The following is a 6,957-nucleotide window of genomic DNA, read 5'->3' as shown; positions in this document are numbered from 1 at the left end:
GTTATGTCACAGAAGTGCAGAAGTATGTAGACAAGTTGAAAGCCAGAAGAAAGTGATAGCACAGCTGGAGAATGAGAAGGCAGAACATGTGGAAACCATCTCCAAGTTAAAGACTGAAGTTGTATTCTTAAATTATAAACTGGATTAGATGACCAAGTATGTAAGAATGCTAAACAATGGATCTGACACCTTAGACAAAACTCTCCAGACTGGACAAATAATAGGAGACAAGTCTGGCATTGGGTTCAATGAATCTAAGCCTAAGTGCAACCACTCTGGTACCAAACCAAAGTCCAAACCTAAGTGCAGTCACACTAGGAGCAAACCAGAGATGTCACATAATATGTCACAACATCATAAAGGAAGACAACAGAAAGGGAAACATCAAAGATGGAGATGCCTTTACTGTGGAAAATTTGGCCATATAAAACCATTCTGCTATAAGTTGTATGGCTATTCTAGTCCTGCTCATCATCAACCTAGACCCAAACTTCACAGACCTGTCAACAAAAAGCAATGGGTGCCTAAGATTGATGTTACAAGTATGATATCTCACACTTCCTTTAGAGTTTCAGCCAAAGAAGATTGGTATTTTGACAATGGGTGCTCCAGACACATGACTGGAAACAAAAACCTACTAACTGGCCTTCATCCTCATGCCACCAGCTATGTAACTTTTGGTGATGGAGCAAAGGGTGAAATCAAAGGGATTAGTAAGCTTGACTACCCTGGAGTTCCTGACCTTGACAATGTCCTACTTGTTAAGGGATTGACTGCAAATTTAATAAGCATCAGTCAACTGTGTGACCAAGGCCTAACTGTAAACTTCACCAAAACTGAATGTCTGATTACTAACAAAGAAAATGAAGTGATCATGAAAGGAGTCAGGTCTAAAGACAATTGCTACATGTGGAGTTCTCAAGAAACTGGTTATCCTTCAATGTGTACTTTAGCCAAAGAAGAAGAAGTGAAGATAACATCAAAGATTGGTCCATCTACATCTCAAAGGTATGAAGAGGATTATATTTGTTGAAGCTGTTAGAGGAACTCCCAACTTGAAGATTGATGAAGGAAAAGTTTGTGGGGAATGTCATATTGGAAAATAGACAAGGATGTCACACCAGAAGCTCAGATATGACACCACTTCCAAAGTTTTGGAACTCCTCCATATGGATTTGATAGGACCCATGCAGGTAGAAAGCCTTGGTGGGAAGAAGTATGCGTATGTAGTGGTGGATGACTTCTCCAAATACATCTGGATCAATTTCATAAGAGAAAAATCTGAGGTGTTTGAAGTATTCAAAGATCTTTGTCTCAAACTTCAAAGAGAAAAGGAAAGTCATGTTATCAAAATTAGAAGTGATCTTGGGAAGAAATTTGAGAACAACAAATTTGTTGAATTCTGTTCTTCAGAAGGAATTCATCATGAGTTCTCATCTCCCATTACTCCTCAGCAAAATGGTGTGGTGGAAAGGAAAAATAGAACCCTTCAAGAATCAGCCAGAGCTATGATTCATGCTAATAAATTGCCCTACCACTTCTGGGTTGAAGCTATGAACACAACTTGCTATGTTCACAATAGAGTGACCTTGAAGAAAGGGACTCCTACAACCCTCTATGAAGTATGGAAAGGAAGAAGACCTACAGTCAAATACTTCCATATGTTTGGTAGTAAATGTTATATCTTAACTGATCGTGAACAAAGAAGGAAGATGGATCCCAAAAGTGATGAAGGAATATTTCTGGGCTACTCAACAAACAGCAGAGATTATAGAGTCTTTAATTCCAGAACAAAAGTAATGATGGAATCTATCAATGTTGTGGTTGATGACCAACAGATTGATGTCACAGACGATGTTGAGACATCTCAAAATGATCCCCCAGCTGATTTCTCAGACAGAAATAATGAGAGTGAACCTCCTCAAGCTGAACCTGAAGATGACAAAATCAACAAAGGACCCTCCATCAGGATTCAGAAGGATCATCCCAAAGATCTCATTATAGGAGACCCAAATAAAGGGGTCACAACTAGATCAAGGGAAGTAATCTCACATGGTTTCTTTGTGTCCAAGATTGAGCCTAGGAATGTCAAGGAAACCATGACGGATGAGTTCTGGATCAATGCTATGCAGGAGGAGTTAGGACAATTCAAGAGGAATGAAGTATGGGAACTGGTCCCTAGACCTGAAGGAGTAAATGTCATAGGTACAAAGTGGGTGTATAAAAATAAATTTGATGAACAAGGGGTGGTTACCTAAAACAAAGCAAGATTGGTAGCACGAGGATATACTCAAGTTGAAGGAGTGGATTTTGATGAAATATTTTCCCCTGTAGCCCGTCTTGAGTCCACTAGATTATTGCTTGGAGTGGCATGTACGCTGAAATTCAAACTGTTCCAAATGGATGTGAAAAGTGCCTTCTTGAATGGCTACTTAAATGAGAAAGTATATGTTGAACAGCCTAAAGGATTCACAGATCCAAATCTTCTAAAGCATGTGTACAAATTAAAGAAAGCACTCTATGGTTTGAAGCAAGCTCCTAGGACTTGGTATGAGAGACTCACAGTGTTCCTCACTAACAATGGATACATGAAAGGAGGTATTGGCAAGACCCTATTTGTGAAGAATGAAGGAGGAAAACTCATGGTGGCACAAATATATGTAGATGATATTGTGTCTGGTGGGATGTCAGATCAGATGGTCAAACATTTTGTTGACAAATGCAATCTGAGTTTGAAATGATACTTGTTGGAGAACTGACCTACTTTCTTGGGCTACAAGTCAAGCAGATGGAAGATTCTATTTTTCTATCTCAAAGCAAATATGCCAAGAACATTGTTAAGAAGTTTGGCATGGAGAATGCAAGTCATAAAAGGACACCTGCTCCTACACATTTGAAAGTGTCCAAAGATGAAAATGGTGTTAGTGTAGATCAAAATCTATACAGAAGCATGATAGGAAGTATGCTATATCTCACAGCAAGTAGACCTGACATTGCATTTGCTGTAGGTGTTTGTGCTAGATATCAAGTTGAACCAAGAGTTAGCCACATAAACCAAGTGAAGAGGATATTGAAATATGTCAATGGCACTAGTGACTATGGGATGTTACATTCTCATGGATCTGGATCTATGCTGACTGGTTACTGTGATGCTGACTGGGATGGAAGTGTTGATGATAGGAAACATCAGGGGGATGTTTCTTCTTAGGGAACAATCTGATATCATGGTTTAGTAAGAAACAAAACTGTGTGTCCCTATCCACTGCTGAAGCTGAATACATAGCAGCTGGGAGTAGCTGTTCACAACTGGTTTGGATGAAACAAATGTTGACTGAATACAATGTCACACAAGATGTCATGACATTGTATTGTGACAACCTGAGTGCTATAAATATTTCTAAAAATCCTATTCAGCACAGCAAGACAAAGCACATTGATATTCGTCATCACTTCATTAGAGAACTAGTGCAAGAGAAAATCATAGCCTTGGAGTATGTTCCTACTGAAATGCAATTAGCTGACATATTTACAAAGGCTTTGGATGCTAATCAGTTTGAATGTTTAAGAGGGAAATTGGGGATTTGCATTCATGAGAATTTATAGCAATTAAAGTGGAGTGGAGAAGGAAATAAAAATATTGTCTGCCCACTTAAAAGAAAATGCTTCATTTATGGTGAATCATTACCCAGTATTAGAACTAGTATCTATACCATTTTCATATGATACCTCAACACAACCACTTCCATCTTCATCCAACTGCTCAGGCCTTCTCTGCTAGGGCAACAAAACTTTTCTCAAAAGTTCAACAAAATGTCACAACATCCCTCATCCTCTGGTTCAAAACCCACTCACAAAGCAAGGACTCCCTCCATGGAGTTTCTGGATGAAGACGTTTTAGAGGTTATTCCTCTTTCTATAATCCCAGGCGACGCCCCTGGTTCTTCTTCCACTGCAGGAAATAATCAAGGTAACATTCCTGATAACCCTCCTCCTAAGGAAGACATGCATTATACAGATCATGTCATTAGGAATCTAGTCACATGGATCCTAAATGAAGGACACTCAGTCAAGGGAGTTTCGACTCGTTTGTCTAGAAGGGGCCCCTCACCTGAGGTGGAACCTCAAACTGAGAAAGATGATGATTCATCTAGGTTAGAGAAGGATATTGCTGCTGAGGGACTGTGATATTTAAGAAAAACCATGCCTAGTAAGAAACCTATAGATGCTTCTCAGTCCAAGAAGCATGACACTGCTGAAAAGGTAATTGATGTGGAGAAAGAGAGCTCAGATAGTGAATATGACACCTTGGTTCATCGTTTAAAACCAAGTGTTGCTAAGAAATTGAAGACCAGGAAAGGGAAGGCTGTGGCTGAGATGTTGATAGCCAGAACTAGGAAGAAGACTACTGCTGTAGGACCCTCTAAATCATGGAATAAAGTAGAGGTCAAGAAGAGGAAAGTCAGAGAAAGCTCTGAATCCGAAGATGATGTGGAAGACGATGTCCCAGACATCTCTCCTGCTAAACGGCAGACTGTTAAAAAGTCTCCAGCTAAGGTTGCAGTTGTACATTTGGACAACATTTCCTTTCATTTGGAAGATGGTGTAGCCAAATGGAAATTTGTTATACAGAGGAGAGTTGTTGTGGAGAGGGAGCTTGGGAAAGATGTTGTGGAAGTGAAGGAGGTTATGGAGTTGATCAAGTCTGCAGGTTTAATGAAAACAGTGGTTGCATTACCCCAATGCTTTGAAGGTCTGGTGAAGGAGTTTGTGGTGAATATCCCAGAGGATATTTCTGACAAGAATAGCAAGGAATTTTGCAAGGTGTTTGTGAGAGGAAGATGTGTAAGGTTCTCCCCTGCTGTTATCAATAAGTTCATAGGAAGAGGAACTGAAGGAGGTGTTGAGTTAGAAGCCACATACAATGAAGTCTGTAGGATAATCACTGTTGGCCAAGTCAAGGAATGGCCAAGCAAAAAGCATCTATCAGCTGGCAAATTAACGGTTAAATATGCCATCTTGCATAAGATTGGTTCAGCCAACTGGGTGCCAACAAACCATATCTCAACTATCTCTAATGGTCTTGGAAGGATAATATATGCTATTGGAACCAGGCTCAACTTTGATTTTGGAAGGTTCATGTTTGAACAGATTGTTAGGCATGCCTCCACTAATGCAGTAAAACTGTCAATTGCCTTTCCCTCTATCATTTGTGGAATTATTTTAAGCCAGCAACCTGGTATTCTAAACACAACTGATATTCCCAGCAGAAGGAAGCCTCTATTATCCATTCACTATAAGTTATTTGAAGGAAGCCATGTCAATGATGTTGTCATGACATCTGCAAGGAAGGAGCCAGCATCTAAAGGTGGCTTGGTTGCTCAATTGAAAGAAACTTCTAAGGAGCTGAAAACTGGGATTAGGGTTTCCAAGGCTAGGAAAGAGGCTTTAGAGGTTCTCATTAGTAGCTTGGAGCAAGAAGAGATATATAAGGTTGGTGAAGCCAAGGAGTCAGATGCCCATACCTCAAGTGAGAGGTCCAATTCTCAAGATCAATCTAGTGGCAGTTCTGAATCTGAAGGTGAAGAAGATGCTACTTCCTCAGACTAAGTTGTAATGGCCCCCCCTGTTATGAAGACTGTGTGTTCTGGATGCTTTGGAAGCTTGGATGTTTTGATGTTTTTCTGTTTAATGTTTGTAATTTTTGGCAGTCCTTTATGATGCCATGATGTAATATTTGGGCTCTTTATGAGTTCCCTGGATTTCTGATTATCTCAGCTATTGCAGCTGTGTATAATTATGGTTATGTATCTCTTGACATTGTGTTTTAACATTTCATATGTTATAACATCCGTTGTGACATTCTATGCGGGATTGATTGACATTTATTTTGTCTAATTGGTCACTTTGGTCTATTTTGACTAAAAAGGGGGAGAAGCTATTATGTGGAGAGCTGCAGTTAAATGTGTGGATATGGAGATCTGTAGTGCTGATGTAGCTAGCTAGGCTAAACAGACGAACAACTGATGTGGGATAGAATGATGTTCTGTTCTGTGATGTGGAACAACTGATGTTAAAGGAGATGTCTGATGTTGAACAGAATGATCGATGTTCTGTTCTGTGATGTTGGAGGAGATGTCTGATGTTCTGTGCATGTTATGTGTTGCACAGGTAATGTTGAAGGAGATGTCATAGGGTAACTCTGAATGTTACAGGTGCTGAAGGAGATGCCTATATTGAACAGACTTAGGGGGAGAAGAAGTACCCATGTGTTTTATGTGTGTTTTACTAGTTGCTATTATAGCTAGTAATTCTGTTTGCTTTTGCTGCTTCTTAAACGTTGTTAGCTGTTTAACTGCTGATGTGTTTCTTGTGAACAAAATGAACTGATATATGTTTTAGCCAAAATTTGCCAAAAGGGGAGTTTGTTGGTTCTAGGTGTTGGCAGCAATTTTGGTAAAACCAAGAGTGTTCACAAGATGTTACATGTGATGTCTTAACATAAGATATCTTGTACCTGTTGGATGTTTAAAATATAATTATGCAGGATTGTTTCAGGATGTCATACCCGATGTCATGACATCTGATATAATGTACCTGCTGGATAGTTAAAATGGAATTATGCAGGATTGTTCCAGGATGTCAGACCCGATGTCATGACATATGTATACAGAACATTCAGTCTAAATGTTATGTATTATGTGATTGTGTTTTTAATGCAAATCTATGTATGATTGAAGATCTGATTTATACACACATTCAATCATTAATTACAACCAGATTTACTTATTTTCCAAAGAGATCTAATCAGCTGTCATGAGAAGATTTGAATAGAAAATAGTTTTAGGGTTTTATGATGTCCAAACCCAACCAAATTGCTTCTATAAAAAGGACATGGAAAACCGGATTTGATACACAAGAAATACAAAGCGAAATATTGAGAGAGAATAAGGGTTTTAG

This window comes from Lathyrus oleraceus, chromosome 5 (assembly GCF_024323335.1).
Source record: "Lathyrus oleraceus cultivar Zhongwan6 chromosome 5, CAAS_Psat_ZW6_1.0, whole genome shotgun sequence".
NCBI lineage: Eukaryota > Viridiplantae > Streptophyta > Magnoliopsida > Fabales > Fabaceae > Lathyrus > Lathyrus oleraceus.
The sequence above is the reverse complement of the archived record's forward strand: the minus strand, read 5'-3'. Positions refer to the sequence as shown.